This window comes from Oryctolagus cuniculus, chromosome 3, assembly GCF_051225735.1.
Source record: "Oryctolagus cuniculus isolate XC-2025 breed Fujian yellow rabbit chromosome 3, ASM5122573v1, whole genome shotgun sequence".
NCBI lineage: Eukaryota > Metazoa > Chordata > Mammalia > Lagomorpha > Leporidae > Oryctolagus > Oryctolagus cuniculus.
In genome coordinates this window covers 9,182,928-9,205,649 of record NC_142869.1, presented here as the reverse complement: position 1 = coordinate 9,205,649, position 22,722 = coordinate 9,182,928, and the positions used below count along the sequence as shown (strand labels likewise).

The following is a 22,722-nucleotide window of genomic DNA, read 5'->3' as shown; positions in this document are numbered from 1 at the left end:
TATGTAACGCTGATTTCACGACTTATCATTTAGAGGAAACGTCGAGGGCCAAAATGGTTAAAACTGAGGCTTGTTAGGAAGACGCCAACTTTTGGCATGTTCAGCTGTGGGTTGTGACAAGTGATACCAGGCACCAGAACTGGAATCTCCTTGGGCTCTTTCAGGGTTTCCTCGGGAGAAACGGCCGTCCGATGCATCTGAGACCCAGTCCCTACCAGATCACCCTTTTCCTGGTGATGCTACTTAATGAAAGGCTTCCAAAGTGGTCCATTTGCAGGACAACTGCTGGGACAGGGTGTGGAGGGGACCTCAGCGGAACCTCATGAAATACTGATCTCATCATCTGGGAGGGTGATTACAAAGAAATGGGACCCGCGGGCACGGAAGGTAAGAGCTGAGTGTGATGTCCTCTGCCTTGTGTTCCTGTGCTGAGGAGGCCCTTTTCTGCTGACCTCTAAGTGGCCATTTGTTGGGACTTGGAGACACGCCACAAAGCAATGGGGAAAGATCACCTGCTCCTCCCCGCACAGCAAGGGTTCGGAAATGTTCCCAGTGCTTATTCAATTATAATGTGTTTCTGTGATAAAAGGAATTTAGCTCTCTGGCTGCTATACCCCCTGGCCTCTTGGGGCTCTTCAGAAAATAGAATTCAGTAGAAAACAGAGGACAGAGAAAATGGGACCCTCAAGTTCTGCTGTTAAAATGAATTCTCACACACAAACACACATGTAAAGAATTCTGCATGGCGAAATGGCTACTCGTTCTGCTAATTCCCCTCATCAAATAATTCCCAACAAACCCTGTCAGGAATAACAGATTTTGGATTGAATCAAATGAAGTTCCAAAAATACCACATTAATTTTATGCCATCATTCGGCAATTCCTTCGCAGAATCTCAGATAAGAGTCAATGGATTAGTCTCTGAAGAGACCATTGCAGGTGTCAATCATTTAAAATATTCATAATCTATCATCTCAAAGTAAAACCCAACCTCCTATCCTGACAAACAAATCCCTTCCTGTCCTCTGAGGTCCTCTCCTTAGCGATAATCGCTCTCCTCCCTTTCACCCTCACCCCTTTCTGCCGCCTGCCTTTGCCTAGTTCACGCGCACCTAGGGGCCTGTGCACCTGCTGGGCCCCGCTGAGCTGAGCGGAATGCTTTGCATAATCTCTACCTCATTTCATTCAGTTCTCTACTCCAGTGTCATTTCCCTGGAGATATCTTCCCTCACTACGAAATTTAAAATGATCCCTTTCTTTCCTTTTTTTTTTTTTTTTTTTTTTTTTTTTTTTTTTTTTTTTTGACAGGCAGAGTGGACAGTGAGAGAGAGACAGAGAGAAAGGTCTTCCTTTTTGCTGTTGGTTCACCCTCCAATGGCCGCCGCGGCCGGCGCACCGCACTGATCCGATGGCAGGAGCCAGGTACTTATCCCGGTCTCCCATGGGGTGCAGGGCCCAAGCACTTGGGCCATCCTCCACTGCACTCCCTGGCCACAGCAGAGAGCTGGCCTGGATGAGGGGCAACCGGGACAGAATCCGGCGCCCCAACCGGGACTAGAACCCAGTGTGCCGGCACCGCAAGGCGGAGGATTAGCCTAGTGAGCCGCGGAGCCAGCCCACCTTTCTTTCTTCTGCCATACAACTGCATACAACTGTGAGCTCCCAGAATGCAGGGAGGGCACCTGCTATGTCTGTGGCTCCACCCCTGGCACACTGAGAAACACAGGGTCCATGGGGGGGGGGGGGGACTTCAAACGACTCCCATGGAAAGCGATGGAGATCTGCAGACTGGTAGTTGGAAAGCAACACGTGATGTGGGAGAGAGCTGCAAACTGCTTGTTTAGTCACGATGTTATCTGGATCCTGGGCTATTTTTAGGAAGGCCCTGTGGAATGGGTGTCACCTCAGGAGTTATTTGACAAGAAGAAAGAATTTAATTAGCCGGAACAAAGGGGGCATTTAAAGACGTGGTTCTGAAATAAAGTTTTTAAATATCTGAGATTTACTTAGTCACACAAATGGGAATTTTAATACATGCATAAAAAAAGCAAAACTACATGTATATTGCAAGACATTAGTATAAAAAGTAATTCTGGAAGGCCAAGTCTCCATTGTGCAGCTTAGAGATCGACACTACCAGGCAAAGACTACCTATCTGGTAACCCACGAGGCCTCACCTTTGCCACCTGCTGACAACAATCAGGCCCTTAACAGATGTGTGGAGCAGAACTTCGGAGAAGCCCTCCCAAGCGCACAGACCCACCCTGCACACAGTGAGGACCCCCGGCATGCAACTACAGCTTCCCCGTAGTGGTCCAAGAATCTTGCCATGGAGTAGCTCCTCTGTCCTCACCACAACCCTGAAATCAGAGGATTCTTCTGATCCCAAACCCCACTGGAAAACAGAAGGGCAGAGGCCCTGAGGGACCCATCACAAATGGAGGCCAGGACCATGCCACCTCTGACTTCCAGCCCCGAGCTCTGCCCACACCTCAACACGGCTAGCGAACCATCGTGATGCTAAAAGCGTCCTGCGGAGGAGAAAAGCTAAGGGCTACAGTTCTGTCCACGCCCGAAAGCCAGTGGAGACTAAATGTAGGCCAGTTCAATCACCTCAAATGCTCTTTCAGATCAGAGGAAAGAGAGCAAGGATAGTCAGCGAATCCTGAGTGAGCTGGGCCACGACTGGCAGTCCAATGCTTACAAACGCAAAGCAGACCCCGCCCCCACAGAGCCTGCCTCTGGGAACCCAGTACAGGCACTAAGAACAACTAGGACTACCTGCCGCTCACTGAGCGCCTACTGTGTGCCTGCCTCACATCAAGCATCTGACAGTTCATTATTCAAACCTTCCAGGGAGGCCTAGAAGCGTTCACCCGGTGACTGAGTTTGTCTCCTACTCTGTCCTCCCTTGTTTGGCTCCAGACATGCTGCTCTCACTGTTCCCCAGGTCCCCAGGCAGTCTCCTGCCTCAGGGCCCTTGCACTGGCTGTCCCCACTGTCTACAACGCCCTTACTTCTCAGGGCTGTTCCTGAGCCTCCTTTGAGTCTTGCTCAAATACAGTCCTCTGACGAGGGCGTCCCTGAGTTCCCCCACGTAACAATGCAACGTCTCCACCAGGTAGCCCTGCTGAGTCCTCTTCCCCTACCTCACCTCTTCTGAGACATCCATCATCTTCCAACATCCTGCAGATCTATATGTAATACATTTATCTCACGAGGTCAGATTTATTTTTCTGTCTTTCCCGCGAGTGTCCCCAGCCCTAGAACAGTGCTGGCCCGTGCATGGCTAGTGCTGAATAAACATTTGCTGAACAAATGACTGAACACATGAACGAATGAATGGATGAGTGAGTGACACTGATGTTCTACACACGCAGCTGCCATGTAAAACTTAGAATTCCCCAAGGTCCCAGCCCAAATGTTGAGATCATACATCAAGGGAGAGCCCACGCATCCTAACTCCTGTGTTTTCAGGGTCCTTAAAAATAACTTTAAATCTGCTTTAAAAGGGGAGAGGTGAGGCAGAACCTGAATGATTGGCAGCCTTTACCTTGACAAAGACAAGAAGAGGACAGGCCTGCCAGAGGGCAAAGTGGCTCACAACACAGTGAACCAAGTCACCTTTCTCTGTCCTCAGAGCCTGTCTCTGCAAGCCACCACAGGAAGCATCAGAGGTGCTGGTAGGCAGAGCTGGGTGACCAAGGGCAGGTGCCCACGGCAACGCCCCAACTGGCCGTATACAGGAGCCAGTACCACCAGGTAAGAGACTCAAGAGTTGGAAGGAAGGCATGGTGATACCCAGCAGTACCACGAGGGCAGCTCTCGGGGCCTTAGAGACGAGAGGCACACACTGCCACGTGCGTGGAATGAAGGATGATGGACCAGGAAGGCCTTGTCGCTCAACCCTCAGTAAGGGAGAGAGGACAACGCGGAAAACGAAGCTGTGGATCCTAGAGATTCCCGAAGGGATTCAGAGCAGTGCCTGGTGTGAGGTGGCACACGCAGAAGCAGTCACGGGAGGCAATGCAGTGGAGTCACCCACCCCTCCCAGTCCTCACCCTGTTCTTGGTTTGTATCTTAGTTGTTTCACTAACCGGCAGCTGTCAGTATCCCCGCTGACACTTGGGACTAGTTTCTTTTTTTTTTAATTTGTTTACATCTCTAACAAAATATATAATAAAATGAAACAATTAGCTTTTATGCAAAATTCTGTCGTCACAAATATTTACTGAAAGTTCTATCTATCTGCACACCATTTACTGCAATGCTTTTCTATGTTTATACATAGATTTTATCTCCCAGGGGGAAACTCCTGCTGTAAAGGTCACTGTTGCTCTTGAATTTCATTCAATTGGACTACAAGCAGGTAATAACCAAACTGCCAAAATGCATAATGAGGCAAAAGATCATAATTAATACACCTGACTTTGGGTACTCAAAATTTAATAGGTGATATTTTCATAGCTATAATTTCTAGTTTCCAATGATGGTGGAAATGATTAAGCCTCTGTAATATCAGCTGTAATAAAGAGTAAAGAGAAAGCCCATGGGTTAATGGTTTTCTGCTTACAGTTCACTAACAGGCTCATTTATTAAACACTATACGTTTGCTGCATTGGATTAATTCATCTTCTGAAGCCAAATGTTTTCCGTGCCATAGAATGAAGCTGAAACCATTCACTTTAGATTGTATGTTAGACTTGCTACTCATGGCAAATTATTTATGCCACAACCAAGAGCACTTATGAGGGCCTGGCCCAGAGAGAGAAGGGAGCCCAGATCCGAGCAAAGGCACCTGCCAGCCCTGGACCCACAGTCACAGGCAGTCACGGAGTGCCACGTTCGCCTCCCTGTGAACAGTCCACTATCCACGCTTCTGGCAGTGCCACGTCCTTGGCAGCACTCCAATGGCAGGACGAACGATCAAACCAGACACCCGTAAAAGGCAGAAAAGGGGCTCACTCACGAGTCCTTCCACGGTAAGTTCTAGCCGACGGGGCCGCTTCAGAGTGTTCACACCTGCAGCTGCCCTGACCTGGAGATGCACCTGTCTCCACCTTGCCAGGTGACCCTTCCATGCTAGTTAGAGAGTTCAAGGGCTTTGCTCCTGCCCCCAACCCCCGCACTTTCACCAGGAACTCGATATGGTGGATCAGTCACTCATGTCATGCTGATCAAAGCCCTGTGACGCCTGGAAGTCAGGAAGATGAATACAGCCCAGTCGTGGCCCTCCCAGGGGGCGCAGTCCAGTGGAAAAGTCCAGTACATGCTCTTGGACCTGCCCTACGCAGTCAGTCGATGCCAGGCCCTGATTGCCTGCCTGTCCATGATGGCGATCGCTGTTTGCTGGAGTTAAAGCTCCCCTCTACAGCCAACTACCTGAGAAATGCAACGTGGACGGAGAGACAGGATTTGACAACTGCACGTATGAAATGACAAGATGATGAGGAGGTCTTGGACCCAATGTCAGAACAACAGTGGCAGCTTTCTGGCAAGGAGAGGTGGGCCTGGGAGTTTCCTAACAGAACACGGAGCCTGCTCTGCACAGGTGGGCGCGAGACTTTGGAGACATCGTCTACCAGCTTTGGACACATACTCCTCGCGGACTAAGGGAGGGGCTAGGGCAGAACATGGCGAGGCCTCCCCCAGCTCAGTGACTTAGAATTCCAGTGACAGCCACCCAGCCTGCATGGACCCTGTGTTCGGAGGATCCGGAGGAGAACCAAGCAGATGAGCAGGCATCCCCCCGCCACCTCCTCCCATGCCTGGTGGGCAAAGAGATCCTGTGGGGAGCAATCCGGACTAGACTAAGTTACTCGAATTAGGACTTATTCTGTGCATCTGCTCTCCCACAGTATGGCGCTGGGAGAGAAGAGGGCAGCTTCCGCACAGCTGCCTCCAGTTCAACCAATAAACTGTAGGACTTGCTCCTGATTGGAGAGCAGCGTACTCGGCGTGTGGGCAGCCGAGTTGGGATTGGCAGAAGAGGACTATAAAGGAGGAGAGAGACGGCATGCACCAGGAACATCTAAGGGGAACATCTAGCTGAAGGAACACCTGTGCAGCCCCCCAGAGAGCCGGCCGGCGGTGTGCCGCTCCCCTGCGGAAGTGGGGAATGCGGCCAGGGGGAACTGCCCTTCCACGGAGGTGGAAGGGATAGTAGCCAACCCGGGAAGAACCAGCAGCAAACCCGGGGAGGGCCGAGCAGACGAAAGAACAGCGCAGGGTCCTGTGTTGCTCCTCCACGAAGAGGGGGAGCGACATAATGGTGCCGTGACTCGGATAGGAAACGTGACTCGGATAGGAAACCTAGGACGGATAGAAAACTTAGGAGGGAAGAAATGACTCGGATAGGAAACCTAGCTTGGATAGGAAACCTAGGACGGAGATGAAACTTAGGAGGGAAGAAACGGGAAGAAGTGGAAATTACCAGAGAGAGAGACTAGCAAACAGCCTAGGGAAAAGCCGGACGAAAAGGGTGCCGGAAGAAGCTGTTGAAAGCCTAGGCATAGATTCGGATACGGACTACGGGGGGAAGCTGGGAGAAATCTCTAAGGTCAAAAGCGAAAGTGAAAGCTAGAACAAACAGACTCGGACGCGGACTGTGGGGAGAGGCCAGGAGAAATGAGGGAGGAGTATTGTTGGAGGAAAGCTTGGGGAAACATACCGGGTAGAGAAAAATGTTAGGGAAATTGAAGCCGCGGGGGGCAGGCCGAGGCGGAAACGGAAGCCACTTTGGGGTTCTCAAGTTAGCCCGGGAATAGGGGGCGAAAAGTTGAAACCAGAAGCTGAGACGTAAGCCAGATTGGGATCCGTCTGATTAGCCCGGGGAGCAAAGGACGGGAAGCCAGATCGTGGGGCGGAGACGTACGCTGGGTTGAATTCGCCAGGCTAGCCCGGGGAACTTAGATTGAATGCTAGTGGCGGACACGTGAGCTACGCTGTGTTACTCGCGGAAGCCGTCGCGTGCAGAGAGAGCACGGGGCGTGAATAGATAGGGAACGGGCTGGCGTAGGCTGTGGTTCAGACGCGAAAGGGTTAAGCGTCGAGACCGCGGAGCGCGCGAAGCCAAGCCGCGCAAAGCCGAGCCGCGCAGATGAGGCGCGGGCTGAAGCTGCGCGGAGCCGTGAAGCTGCCGGCAGCGCGAGGCGCCGGGAAGCTGCAGGGATAAGAGAAACAGAAGTTTTAGAACTAAAGTGAGAAAAATAGGAATGCTGGAAGATAGAAGTAAAATGGGAGAAATAGGAATGCCCGGAGATAGAGAAATAGAGAAATAAAAAGGCCTCCCTACAACACTGCAATGTGAGAGCTTGGATTCGGTCTGCCTAATCAAGTGAGGCGATGAGCACCTGCGGGCAGCTAGCAGCTTATGCGCCGCAGGTCACCGAAGACAGGCACGAATTAACATCAGTAAGGCTTCCCCACAATACAACAATATTAAGCTTGGATTCGGTCTGCCTGATTTAAGGCGGTAAGCGCCAGCAAGCAGCTCGACCAGAGTATGAGCTGCAGGTCACCGAAGATAGGCACGAACCAACACTAAAGTCTCCCCCACAATAAGGCAATGAGAAGGCTTGGATTCGGTTTGCCTGATGGGGCTTGTAAGCCCCCTGCAGGCTCGACCAGAGCATGCGCTGCAGGGCACCGAACACAGGCACCTATCAGCGCCCAAAAACCTCCTCACAACATGGCGAAGAGAGGACCCGGATTCGGTTTGCCTGATAGGACTTGTAAGAGCCTGTGGCAACTCTAGCAAGTAGAGCAGAGTGTGTGCCGTGGGACACCGAAGACAGGCATGTATCAACGCTAAAAAATAAAAAGAAAGGGGGATCTGTGGGGAGCAATCCGGACTAGACTAAGTTACTCGAATTAGGACTTATTCTGTGCATCTGCTCTCCCACAGTATGGCGCTGGGAGAGAAGAGGGCAGCTTCCGCACAGCTGCCTCCAGTTCAACCAATAAACTGTAGGACTTGCTCCTGATTGGAGAGCAGCGTACTCGGCGTGTGGGCAGCCGAGTTGGGATTGGCAGAAGAGGACTATAAAGGAGGAGAGAGACGGCATGCACCAGGAACATCTAAGGGGAACATCTAGCTGAAGGAACACCTGTGCAGCCCCCCAGAGAGCCGGCCGGCGGTGTGCCGCTCCCCTGCGGAAGTGGGGAATGCGGCCAGGGGGAACTGCCCTTCCACGGAGGTGGAAGGGATAGTAGCCAACCCGGGAAGAACCAGCAGCAAACCCGGGGAGGGCCGAGCAGACGAAAGAACAGCGCAGGGTCCTGTGTTGCTCCTCCACGAAGAGGGGGAGCGACAGATCCCCCGGGAATAGGAAGGGTGTTCAAGGAAACCCAACCCAGCAGAGGCCAGGAGAGAACTTACAAACACTGGTGAAGCAAATGATAGGAGCCAGCACCTGCAGAGCATACGGAGCAGGGAGGAGCAAGACGGCCTCTGATATGGGAAATAACTGAGAGGGCTGTGTGGCATTGGGAAATAGGGAGAATGGACCCCCGTGCTAGTAACGTGTCTGGGCAGCAGCGTCCACTATGGAACTTTTAATACAGATTTGGATATAAATATTAGTATTATCAGAAGAGGGAATGACTTACTAAACGAGAAGCAAAAACAAGCCCCACGCGGCGTGTCTCAGCCTTGGCACTACTGCCATTTGCAGGCTGCACAAGGGCTGGCCGGGGGTGCCGCCCTGTACACACTGCAGAAGGTTTGCAAGTGTCCTTCTTCTGATCTGCTAGATGCCAGGAGAACTTCTCTCTGCAAGACTGACAACCAAAAATGTCTCCAGATGTCCCCTGGGGAAAACACCACCCCCAGTTGAGACCACAGCCTGAAAGGAACAAGTGGAGAACGCATTACATTCCACCAAAATCTTTTTAAAAATAGATTTGATTCCACAAATAAAGTTAGAAGGCAAGATGAGAGGAGATGTGCATAACATATTACAAAAGAATAACTAAACCATTTATCAGATAAAGAATCCCTAGAAATCAATAATAAACCTCAATAGAATGTGTAAAGCGATAACCAAGCAACATGCAGAATACTTTGCACACGAGTGTCCCATTTTATGCTATTTTACATGCGAAACACAACGGCTCAGCATCCTCAACTTGAAAAGGGAAGGATGGGAGCTGAGGGTTGTGGGGTGGGGCAGCTGGCCTAGTACTTTAGGAGGCTGCTTTGGATGCTCATCTCTCATACATCGTTGTCTGTCTTCAAGTGCTGGCTCCAGTTCCAATCCCAGCTTCCTGCTAATGTGTACCCTGCGAGGCAGCAGGCCTCAACTACTCAAGTAGTTGGGTCCCTGCCCCCCTATAGGAAACCTAGATTGAGTTCCTGACTCCTGGCTCCAACCTGGCCAGACCCAAGCTATCACAGGCATTTGGGGAGAAAACCAGCAGACAGGGGAGTTAGCTCTTTCTTTGTCTCTCTCCCCTTCAAATAAATACAATAATTTTTCTAAAAGGCAGGGACTGAATTTCAGAGCTCAATGTCCTTTCATTTCTTAATATTGTGCTTCTATGTTCAAAATAGGAACTGCACTGTTTGGAAATGTTATCTTCATGCTAAAAGACAAATGAACAATGTTGGGGTCCAACTGTCACAGTGTTTTGGTCTTAAAAAGGAATTTTCCCAATACAGAGCTCAATTGCATTCCAACACCAACTGCTTACCCACTAGGAGTAAAGATATGAAAAACAAAACCACTGTAGTTCTTATGCCAGTAGTAAACTCAGCCAAGAAATGCATCCCAGGAACTTCTTTTCCAAATACAAATGCTCATTCATTTTGCTAAATCAAGAACTACGTATCTATCTGAAATGCACATTCCTAAGTCTTGATAGCTCCTTCTTTCTGTGTTAGGGACTAGATCTATAAAAAAAACATTATCCTAGGGGCCTGTGTTGTGGTGTAGTGGGTAAGGTGATTCCAGCGAATCCTGGCTGCTCCACTTCCAGCCCCCTGCTAATGGCCTGGAGAAAGCAACAGAAGATAGTCCAAGAGTTTGGGACCCTACCACCCATGTGAGAGACCCAGATGAAGCTCCTGGTCCTTGGCTTTGTCCTGGCCCAACCCTGGCCATTGTGGCCATCTGGGGAGTGAAACAGTGGATGTAAGATCTCTGTCTCTTCCTCTTTCTCTCTATAACTCTAACTTTCAAAAATAAATAAATAAATCTTTAAAAAAAATCCCAAGACTAATCTGAGCAGTTTTTTCCCCTCAATTCTGAGTCAACTTTCCTAAAACCTGACCTGGTTTTCACATGTGGATTGATTCACACTTGTAAGTAGGCTGAAAGGAAAGCACAAGCAAAATTCAAACTTGTGATATAAAATTAATCCACTAAAAAAGTAGATTATCATATGTCTCATTGTTCCCCTAGTTTTTCATGGTGTTTCTTTAAAACATTCTACATTTGGAAAATGTCTTACAATCACAGTGTGCTTGCTTTAGTCTGGGAGACACATAGTCAACAGTCATAAAGATGAATCTTAAGCCCTGTTTAGTTGTAGATACATCAAGAATTAAGCAACTTGTTTTGAAAAACCTGGCAGAGGCCAGCACTGTGATGCAGCAGGCTACGCCAGCATCCCATATCCAAGTACTGGTGTGAGTCTCCACTGCTCCACTTCTGATCCAGCTCCCTGCTAATGCACCTGGGAAAGCAGTGGAAGATGACACAAGTGCTTGGACCCATGCCATCTAGTGGGAGACCTGGATAGAGTTCCGGGCTTCTAGCTCCAGTCTGGCCCAGCCCCAGCCATTGAGGCCATCTGGGGAGTAAGCCAGCCCTCTTTGCCCTGCCCTCTCTATCTCTGTCTTCTCTCTTTCACCCCACCCTCAGCCCTTTCCTCCTATAACCTCCCTTCCTTCCCTCTTCTTCTCCTTCTCTCTGTTACTCTGCCTTTTAAATAAAATGAACCTTAAAAAAAAAAAAAGAAAGAAAAGCCTGGTCAAACCTTTGTCCCTTGATTTCCATATTTAACATAATCCTCAGGAATAGCACTCAACTGCATTTATTGGCATAAGCACTCCAAGCTCAAATGAAACACTTTTTTTTTTCTTTTTTCTGTAAGCCACTCAAAGACCAGATTCTTGAATTAGAAACCTGCAGAACAATTCTGATGCATACCGTTCTTGCTTTGCCTCTTATCTGAGACACTCATGTACCCTCACAAACTCTTTTCTCACAAAACAACAATACTATGAATACACAAAAATATGTCAGCTTTTGTCTCCTTGCCCTCTCAGAAAGAAAAGCCTAGGGGCAAACTGGGAATTAAGCTTCCAGCAAAGATCACGGGATCATCACAACTCTTACAAAAGACGCATTTTATTAAATTCAGCATCCACCTGCAGTGAAGACTTTTAGCAAACTAGGAATAGAAGGAAACTTTGATAAAGACTGTTTACAAAAAACCTTCAGCAAATATAATACTGATTGGTGACATGATAAAAGTTTTCTCTGAAATAGAGAAGAAAGAATATGTGCTATCACCACTCCCACTGAAGGCTGGACTAAAGGTCATGGTCAATGAATGAGGTAAAATAGAAAGAAAGGACAAGGATTAAATAGGAAAATAAGCCGTCACAACTTATAGATCATACGATTACGTATGCAGATGAAGTATTAGAACAAGAACTTCAGCAATCTTGCTGGACACCGAGCAAAAGCATTATTTAATCAAATCTTCACATATCAGCAACAAACAAAAGCTGCTAACAATATATCAAAAAAAAAAAACAAACACCTGAGAGTAAATCAAATTCAAGACATGCGAAACAGTACGATAATTTTGAGAGGAAGTAAAGAAGATACATAAATGGAAAGAGATTCTAGTCATGGGTTAGAAAACCCAATATTGCTGTCCAACATTGTCACAGCACGTAGCCCTTGCCTTCGCTGTTGAGGAACGGTGTGTTTCGTTTGTTTGCTTTTCCTTCTTACTATTTTCTGAACTCTTTACTTAGTGTAGGGTTAATCTTGTGAGTATAAAGTTAAATCTTTGTTAAAAATAAGAGACAGGGTGAGAATAGCAACCAATCATCCTCAGAGTGGCATTAACCAAGTAATCAGAGTATTTCATGGAGGAGAGGAAATGAGGGGGTCTCTGGACCCTGGTGAAGACTGTGGATGGATGTGGTTTGAAGCTGATCTCAACCAAGACTGGGAGAAAGGCCACTAAACTTTTGTGGGTAGCGGGGTTTGTCTGTAGAGAAATACTGAACAATCATACAACACTAAGTGGGGGAGAGGACCATCCCCATCTTTGATACTACCACGTCTGTTTAAGTGTTTACAGGAGTTGATAATGGAACAAACCAAGGCCTTCACCAACCAGGTGGTCAACCAAATGCTGCTACAAGGATATGCTCAGCTCCCCAGCCAGGAGACAGCTGCTTGAGACATTGCCCCCCTGTCAGCAGGAAGTAGTTCCAATGACAGATCATCGTCCCTCTACCTCTCCTGGACTTTTGGGGCTAATGTAATCCCATACATCCTACTTTATAAAAAACAAAAGGGGGAATGTTAGTGAAATGGCGCAGTCTTATCTATGATGCGATCTACACCCCGACACCATCCTAGGCTCTGGCCCCCGCTGCCATTGCTGGAAGCCAGGTGACCACATGGCCCGACCACCAGTGTCAGCTCCACCCCATCCTAATGGGATTCGCTGCTCCTGCTTCCCTATCTGCCCCTCAGCAAAGTTTTAAGAGGACCTGTTCTTGAACACACGGCTCTTTTCTCTCCGCTTATCGGTCTCTCTCTTTCTCTTGATGTCTCTGTCTCTTGATCTCTCTCTTACGTTCTCCTTCTCCCTCTTTTTCCTTCTTTGCCCCTTCCTTCCAGTTTGTCGGGTTTCCCCCAATAAACCCTTTGCCTTAAAAAGATAGATAGTTAGATAGATAGATAGATAGAAAGATAGATAGATAGATAGGAGGGAGAGTAAAGAAGAGAAGAGAAGAGGAGAGGAGAGGAGAGGAGAGGAGAGGAGAGGAGAGGAGAGGAGAGGAGAGGAGAGGAGAGGAGAGGAGAGGAGAGAAGAGAAGAGGAGAGAAGAGGAGAGAAGAGGAGAGAAGAGGAGAGAAAAGGATCCAGACCTTGCAGCCATTTGGGGAGTGAACCAGTGGACGCAAGACCTCTCCCTCTCTCTCTCTCCCTATGCCTCTCTTTAACTTGCTTTAAAATAAATAAATAAGCCTTTTTTAAAAATAAGAATGGGAATAGGAGAGGGAGGATGAATAAAGGTGGGAGTATAGGCAGGAGGGAGGGTAGGATGGTAAGAATCACTATGTTCCTAAATTAGTATATATGAAATGCATGAAGCTTGTATTTGGTAAATACAGTTTTTAAAATAATAATAAACAATAGATAAAATAAAATTGAACAAGTAAAAAAAACCAATATTGTAGACTCCATTTTTCTCCCAAAGTGACCCATAGATTCAATGCAACAGCAACAAGAATCACAGAAGGCAATTTTTTATTCTTGTGTAACAGGGCCCAAAATAATCCAAACACTCTTGAATAAGAACAATGTGTGATGGTTTGTTCTATAAAATATCACGAACTTGAAAGCTGCAGTAATTAAGACAGTGCAATATTGGTGGAAGGACTAGCAAATAGACCGAAGGAAGACAGACAAGAAACAGCAGTGGTCACACAGGGAAACTTGACTTCTGGAATAGAATGGAGGCATAAATGTGGTCTTTTCAATACATTGGTAACTGTATGGGGAAAACAAGGAAGAATTTTCTCTCACACACACAATACACAAAAACAAATCCCAACTGGATTGTAAACCTAAATATGGAAGGCAAAACTACCAAACTTCTGAAAGATAACTGAAAAGAGTAGCATGACAATGTTAGAGTGAACAAATACCTAACAAACAGGATGCAGAGAGTACTTGCTTTAAGAAAAAGCCATGACCAACTGGATGACAACAAAATTAAGTCAAAGACAGGATGAAAATATTTTCAATGCATGTAACCTGCACAAGGCTTATCTCCCAAATACAGAAATCTTCATCTTACTAAAGACGGGGTGGCGGGGAGTGGGGGGGACTTCACAAGCGATCTGAACACATCATAAGAAGTTATAGACAAATGGCTAATAAACACAAGAAAAGATGCTCAGTTGTATCAGTAACAGAGAAACACAGACTAAAATCACAATGGGCAATCACTACATATTTACCTGAATGACTAAAACAGAGATTGACAATACCAAGTATTCATAAGGACACAGCAGAATTAATAAGGACATATAATGGAGTCCACTGCTGTAACTACTTTGGGAAACCCATGGCCATTATCTACAGAGGTTGGGCAAATGTTTACCCAGCAATCCAGGTATGTATTTGTCCAATAAAAACACATGCAAATGCCCATCACAAAGAGATATACACAGATACTCTAAGTGTCACAATTCCAATAGCCAAAAAGTAGAGAATACCAAAGTGCCCATTAAAAGTAGAATATACAAATTCATTATAGTCTATTCACAACAAAGAACACTAAGCACCCTCCAGCACTGTGGCGCAGTAAGTTAATCCTGCACTGTGGCACCAGCATCCTATATGGGCACCAGTTCGAGTTCCAGCTGCTCCTCTTCTGATCCAGCTCTCTGCTATGGCCTGGAAAAGCAGTGGAAGATGGCCCAAGTCCTTGGGTCCCTGCACCCACATGGGAGACCCAGAAGAAGCTCCAGGCTCCTGGCTTCAGATCTGCCCCGCTCTGGCCATTGCAGCCACTTGGGGAGTGAACAAGTGGATGGAAGACCTTTCTCTCTGCCTCTCCCTCTCACTGTCTGTAACTCTACCTCTCAAATAAATAAAATATTTTAAATATATATATATAAAATAATACTAAGCATACTCCCTCAAAAAAAAAAAAAAAGATAGCCTTCTGCAACAATTTGAATGAACTCCCCAAATACAATGGTTTTTCCACTTATGTGAATGTCACAAACAGCAAAGCTGAACCATGCTAGAAGTCAGAACAGTGGATACCTTTGGGGAGCAGGGGCCCAGAAAGAAGCTGGAGGCCAACATGCCCACCCTTGACCTGGGGGGACTGGTGACACAGGTGATCACTTTATGGTAATACATGGAGCTGTACATATTTGGAGGGATACTTTTCTGTAAAAATGTTATATTTAATAATTTTTAAATTGTCTCTAAAACTCCTTATATATAACATACATATGAAATATTTTATACACACACACACAGGCTTATTTTGACCAACGAAGAAGTCAGTGGCAAGGCTCGCCTATAACAGACTATTTAACTGTCTTTGCCTTTCCCTACTCGTTTGGTCAGCTGTGCCGCTGTCCAGTACACTTCAAAACAGTAAGAATGCTGACTTTCATTATTACAACCAGAGGAATTCTCTTATAAAGCTTAGAATTTTCTTCCTTAAAATAAAGGGTTTTTTTAAAATATGTATTTATTTATTTGAAAGAGTTACAGAGAGTGAAGGAGAGACAGAAAGAGATCTTCACCTACTGGTCTACTCCTCAAAGGGCCACAATGGTCAGGGTTGAGCCAGGAACTTCATCCTTCTCCCACATGAGTGCAGGGGTCCTTGGGGCCATCTTCCACTGCTCTCCCAGGCACATTAGCAGGGAGCTGGACTGGAAGTGGAGCAGCCAGGACTCAAACTGGTACCCATATGGGTGGCAAATTTACTGGCTATGCCAAATGGCAGCCCCAGAGGTCAAACTTTTAAAACCAGTGTTGATATCCATATCTGGCAATGACACAGTAAAGGAAACACTTGCATGATCTTCACCGGCATTATCTGACAGGGTTAGCAATCTATCTGGAAATACACAGATGAACGGTGAGAGGCTTACGATTATTGATTACTGGGGGTAATAGATGAATTGCCCATAACTTTATCATGGTGAAGTGAGAGCCATGAGACATGCACCCAGGGTGCTAGGAAGAATGGACAGAGGAGCCCAAGGACTTGGGCCATCATTTATTGCTTTCCCAGACCATAGCAGAGAGCTGGACCAGAAGTGGAGCAGCCAGGACTCGAACTGGCGCCCATATGGGATGCTGGCACTGCAGGCTGTGGCTTTACACCACAACGCTGGCCCCAACAAATATGTTTTTTTAAAAAAATCTATCCTAAAACCTTCACAGGTGACACTTGCCAGCAGGAAAACAAAAGCAGCGTACCTTGTTCCTGACTTTCCCTGCCCCCAACCTTTCTAGCGACCGTCTTTGCCTTCTACCACCTGTGGAACCAATCCACAACCCAAGCCACAGGGCACACCTGCCCTTGCAGGAGACCCTGGTGAAGACTGTCTCATTCACAGTCGTGTCAACTGAACCCCATTTGATTAGTTTCCTGCACCCAGATGCCTTTCCTGAATGAGACCTGAAGCTGCTGGCAAAATTAATGACATGAACTTGCCTTTCCTAGAAGGAATCACAAGGCCCCATCGTGACCTTCCACCCGGCCCCACACAGACCCCACAGAGACTCTTCCCTTAGCACAACAGGACACAAAGTCAAAGCGGCAAGGGGGGAGGGTTCAGCTGCAACCAGAATACAGCAGCGCCCTAGGTTCTCCTGATGCATTTAGACATTACCCTAGCAAGTGGGAGCTTAAGCCAGATGAGCCTTTCACTCTTGGGGGGAGATCCCAAACTTAATAGGTATAACTAACAAATGATACTGATGTGGGGTTCCAGGGAGATGGAAAAATCAGGGGCCAGTGCTGGGACACAGCTACCTGAAGCCCCAGTATCCCGTATGGGCACCGGTTCAAGTCCCGGCTGCTCCACTTCCCATCCAGTTCTCTGCTATGGCCTGGGAGAGCAGTGGAAGATGGCCCAAGTCCTTGGGCCCCTACACCCACATGAGAGACCTGGAAGAAGCTCCTGGCTCCTGGCTTCAGATCAGCACAGCTCCAGCCTTCACAGTCAATTGGATAGTGAACCAACAGATGGAAGACCTCTGTGTGTGTGTAACTCTGCCTTTTATTTTTTTTTATTTATTTATTTTTTATTTATTTATTTATTTTACAGGCAGAGTGGATAGTGAGAGAGAGAGACAGAGAGAAAGGTCTTCCTTTTGCCGTTGGTTCACCCTCCGCCGGCGCACTGCACTGATCCGACGGCAGAAGCCAGGTACTTATCCTGGTCTCCCATGGGGTGCAGGGCCCAAGCACCTGGGCCATCCTCCACTGCACTCCCTGGCCACAGCAGAGAGCTGGCCTGGATGAGGGGCAACCGGGACAGAATCCGGCGCTCCAACCGGGACTAGAACCCGGTGTGCCGGCGCCGCTAGGCAGAGGATTAGCCTAGTGAGCCGCGGTGCCGGCCGTAACTCTGCCTTTTAAATAATAAATTTAAAAAAAAAAATCAGACACAAAGTAGACACTCAATAAATATGTATTATCTGAATCAAAATAGAGATCACATTGCTGTCTTTGATGTAGTTCCGCACGCAGAACATGTCCCAGTCGACAGGGTTCTTCCTTATCTGCTAGGCTCAGCAGCCCAAGATCCTTAGGAAAATTTGAGAGAGAAATCTATAGATGACCCTGAAACCAGGAGCGGGAGCAGAAAAACCAGGGGCACCTTTTTTGGGAAAGGCTTTTGCTTGGAGCTATAGAGTGCGCGTGGATCGTGTACCTGGTGGGCCTCTTGACTGCTTTAACCTGTGTTTTTTTTTTCTCTCTGCAGGCTCACAAAATCCCCTCCACTCTCCTTCCAGCTTTTCTAACCGTAAGTGGGAACAACTGCTCTAATTTTCATACACATCTGCTCCCGGGGATAGAATGCAACTCAGTGGCTCTACAGATAAATCTGAAGTCTTCGCGCTGTCCAACCTCATTACCTGCAGTTGTGCCTTTGGTACAGAAGACTTCATATAGGCAGCTCCACCAAGAACTACAAATAATAATAGAAATTCAAGCCAATGAAAGAGCAGGCCAGGATCTCCAGTAGCAGCTGCTTTTAGATCAGCAAGAGTGAAATACCCACAAAGTGCATGTGTGCTCAGATTAGTCATCTGCACACATGGATGGACTGCAGTGCCCTGTGCGGCTAGCAACATCTACCAAGAGGCCACAGTCTTTATCCAGGAGGAAGCTGAGAGCACCTCTGTAGCTATGGAAGACAGAAAGAAACAACAAGAAATGTAATTGAGGAATGAAAACATGGCTGAAAGCAGAAGCAGAGGTCGTCCACCAAAGCCCTACTGACGCCAAGCAGAGAAACAAGAAGGCCAGCAACAGAGAGGGGTCTCTACGGCCCAGTGTCAGAGCTGGGAGTGGAAAGACCAGGTCAGAAAACCACCGCGCCTTAATTCTGCAGCCCTGGGAACCCTGGATAGAGCTCCAGGGAAACAAACAAGAAAACATTCCACCTGCACTCCCCTGCCTTGTCTTTAAAGACAGAGTAACAAAGGGTTACCTCTGCCACCATCAGCTAACGCTAAGACCAGCAGGGAGCTGGCACCTGCATAATTATGTCTACAGAATAAATGCAGCACAGGTCCTTCAGGTTGGAAGGCATTCTACAATACTGATCATCTTAATTCTCTCCCAAAAATGCAAATATTTAGCATTTCCAATCAAGGCATGAAATCAGAAGGCTAGAAGAACCCACTGGGAAAACTGTCAGTAAAACAAAACAAACATATAGAATTAATAGAGTTCAACAGACAGATTTTTGAGCACAGAGTATCTGCTGGATGGTTTTAGAAGGCTGAGAAAACCAATCTCATAATGTTTGCCAAATTGGGACACTAAATTGTCAGAGTATAAAGATTATAGGCACTATAATCTTTATAAGATAATGATTTATCTTCCATATGCAAATGCTGTAGGCATCCATAAAATAAAAACTTTACTGATGGAAAATTTCACTACTCGGGACTTTTGTTATAACAGATGAAGCTGATGGCCAGCTCTTTCTCAGCTTAAAACCTCTTAAAAATCAGGTGAAATAAAGTAATGCTTTAATACAGAGGGGAGCTATATAAGAGGGTGGGGAGATGGACAATCATCAAGTTTCAGAAATAAGAGAATTCTCAGTCCGAGCACTATCAGAAGACGGCACAGTGTCGACCAGAGGTTACACACCAGGAAATAAGACCTGTGGGCTGGGGGCGTGGATTCCAGAAATCGCATGCAGGTGACCTTAGCACTGGAGAAGAGGGGCAGGTAAAACTAGGTCCACACAGAAAGCCTCTCTGAGCCTTCCTTCGAGCTATTTAGAGGGTGCAAAGGGGACCAAGTAAATCTACAAGCAGCAGGCCTACAGAGACTGCAGACAAGCTGACACCTCTCTGCGGCCTTTGGATAAAGAAAGAGCTGCTCATGAGTGACTGAAACCTTCCGTTAGAATGTCCCATGTGGTTAACAACAGTCCCTTGATGTCGACATCCTAAGCCAGGAAATCAGCATTAGAAACCTGTGTAGGCCGGCGCCACAGCTCACTAAGCTAATCCTCCGCCTTGCGGTGCTGGCACACCGGGTTCTAGTCCCGCTCGGGGCGCCGGATTCTGTCCTGGTTGCCCCTCTTCCAGGCCAGCTCTCTGCTGTGGCCCGGGAGTACAGTGGAGGATGGCCCAAGTGCTTGGGCCCTGCACCCCATGGGAGACCAGGATAAGTACCTGGCTCCTGCCATCGGATCAGCGTGGTGCGCCGGCTGCAGCGCGCCGGCCGCGGCAGCCATTGGAGGGTGAACCAACGGCAAAGGAAAACCTTTCTCTCTGTCTCTCTCTCTCTCTCACTGTCCACTCTGCCTGTCAAAAAGTAAAAAAAAAAAAAAAAAATTTAAAAAATTAAAAAAAAAAACTGTGTAGGATCAGTAGAGTGATGAAATGGCACTTTCCACAGCACCGGGCATGCAAGACCCAAATGCATATGTGCACAGGGACACCTACCAAAAATGAGTTCACAAACCACACAAAGAAGTAAGCCACCAACAGGCTGTGAGACTGTGGGCAAAAGGTCAGCAGACTCTTCCCTTGCTGCCTAAATGTGTACCTTAACTATGCATGCTTAAAGCACATCTGAAAGTTACATGGATGACTCCCCTGTTAACTTCTCTACTTCACTGTCCCGGTTAACTATCCTGATGTCTTTGGATGGGAGGAATTCTACCAAGTAATATTAATAACAAATAACAGTCAAGATCTGAGTGAGGAGGCCATGAATAGTATGGTTCCCAATGTCTGTGCTGTAACATTAGGAGGTGGGTACCACTGTCTGCCTGTCATCTCTAAGCAGAGGAACATATTCACAGACCCTGGGCTCTCATATAATGAGAGTTCTAATCCAGACAGATCAGCACAACCCCAATCAAAGCCTCAAGTTCCTGATTTTGCTTCTAATTTATCAAGTTAATCCAAGATTCTTATGGGAAAATAGCAGATCAATTATTTCCAAGATAATGTGGAAAAGAATTGAAACATATTTTCCCTACTAAATATAAAAACTTACTACAAACAAAGAACAGCCCTTGTTTAGACAGTTGAGGAACAGTTATCTTAGCTTTTTTATTCCATTATAGGTGGGAAGGACGGGTGCAGTAGGTGGGAGGATGGGTGCAGTGGGAAGAATTACTAAGTTCCTAATGTTGCATTTATGAGATATATACAAATAAAAAATAATTTTAAAAAACATAATGGTAAAAAGAAGAAAATTTACTACAAATCTATAATGGCTATCACTTGTAATACTGGCACAAGAGTAGATAAACTGAACAATGAATCAGAAGACAGAGCACAAATAGTTACCATATAAAGAAATTTGGTAAATAATAAGACAGTATTAAAAGATAGTATGAGGAGACTGGATCCAAGATGGCAGAATAGGGAGGCAGCTTTCTGCTCTAGTCTAGGAGAAGATAGTTTAAAAAAAAATGGAGAGAGTGCAGTCTCAGGGAAGAGTTAGGGATAAAATGGCAGAGGAAACTCCATGCAAATTAAAGGGACACCGTGGACCTACGTGGAGGATGTAGACATGCACAACTCAGGACCCCAGCAGCCTAGGGCCTCAGCACCAGCACTGGAGAGTGAGGTGAGACCAGACTGCAGCAGCCCAAGCCACTGGCAATAAAGCTGCAGAAAGCGCCGGGTGGTAATCCGCCTTGGAGCCCTGTGGGGGACAGTGTACCTGCCACACTTGAGGAGAAAGGGAGGGGGGTCATGTTTCTCTCTCCCTGGCCTCCTGGCACTGGCATCCTGTAATAAGCCAAGAGAGAGTGGGCACCATTCTGGACATAAGTAATAGCTGTGCCAGCTCATGTCCACGTGCCCAACAACTAACTGAGCAGAGATGCCTGAGTCTGGCTAGGAGAACTGACAGGTGTCTGAGTGCTCATGACTGTGGGCAGCTTGTGTGCTGGGACTGTGTGCATGGGAGGGCTCAGGGTGTGGCTGGGACTTTCAGCAGTCACTATGGGTGATTCCACACGCCCAAGACTCCCTGATTCTTGGTGAGGGTCATTGCTGCAGAATCCATGCTTAAACCAATCATTTGTGTGCTTCTTATGGCAGTTGGATGAATATTATACCCACTGGGGCCAGCGCCCAGGCACTGGTCTCCCTTGAAGAGAGGAGGTGAGTGTGAGACTATACCAACAGAGCAGAACAAACCTTCCCCTCTGATTGAGAGAGAGAGAGAAATTTACCATGACCAACCTGGGTGTCACTGGATACTCCATTTACCCTGGAGCATTGAAAAGAGCTCCCTGGACACACCTACCACATGCCTCTAGGTATTCACTGAAAAAGCAGATACTCCACTAAGCCACAGAGGCATAGTTCAAAGCTATCACAGGGAAAAAATAAAACCAAAAAGAAACAAACTAGTATCTCTACAAATGCTGTATAATCAATGCAACAATACAAAAAAACAAGAATCAGGAAGACAACATGATTCCCCAAAAGAATACAATATTTGAATACTAGAATGTGAGATGAACAGATTGAAGAAATGACAGAGATGGAATTCAAAAAATTGATCATAGGATTACTTAGAAGTAATCAGAAGCAAATCCACGAACTAATGAAATCCATACATGACATGAAAGAAAATTTCTCCCATGAAATTGAAATCTTGAAGACTGAAATCTGAAAGAAAAATTAAATGAAATCCTGGGAATGAAGAATTCAATATAACAAATAAAAAATACAGTGGAAAGCCTTAACAACAAACTTGGTGAAGAGGAAGAAAGAATACCTGAGTTAGAAATCAAATCAGTGGAAATTTTACAGAAGAAATTAGAAAACTCAAAAACAATGTTGAAGAGCTATAGTATACTATCAAACAAACCAACATACAGATCTTAGAAGTTCCTGAAGGCATGGAAAGAGAGAATGGATTAGAAGGCTTTGTTAGTGAAATAATTACAGAAAACTACACTAATTTGGAGAAAGAAAGGGACATAAAAGTACAGGAAGCACATAGAACTCTTTTTCTAAAAGATTTATTTATTTATTTGAAAAAGTTATAGAGAGAGAGGCAGGCAGAGAGAGAGAGAGTCAGTCTTCCATCCGCTGGTTCACTCCCCAATTGGCTGCAATGCCCAGAGTTGTGCTGATCTGAAGTCAGGAGCCAGGAGTCTCTTCTGGGTGCAGGGCCCCAATGACTTTGGACATACTTTTTACTGCTTTCTCAGACCAGAGCAGAGAGCTGGATCAGAAGTGGAGCATCCAGGACTTG

The 22,722-nt window shown here is 46.7% G+C and overlaps 1 protein-coding gene across 1 annotated transcript in view; it reads right to left on the bottom strand.

Annotated features, from left to right (window-relative positions):
• Positions 1-22,722, bottom strand: part of DNER (delta/notch like EGF repeat containing) — a 423,033-nt gene that overhangs the window by 265,262 nt on the left and 135,049 nt on the right. The window lies entirely within an intron of this gene.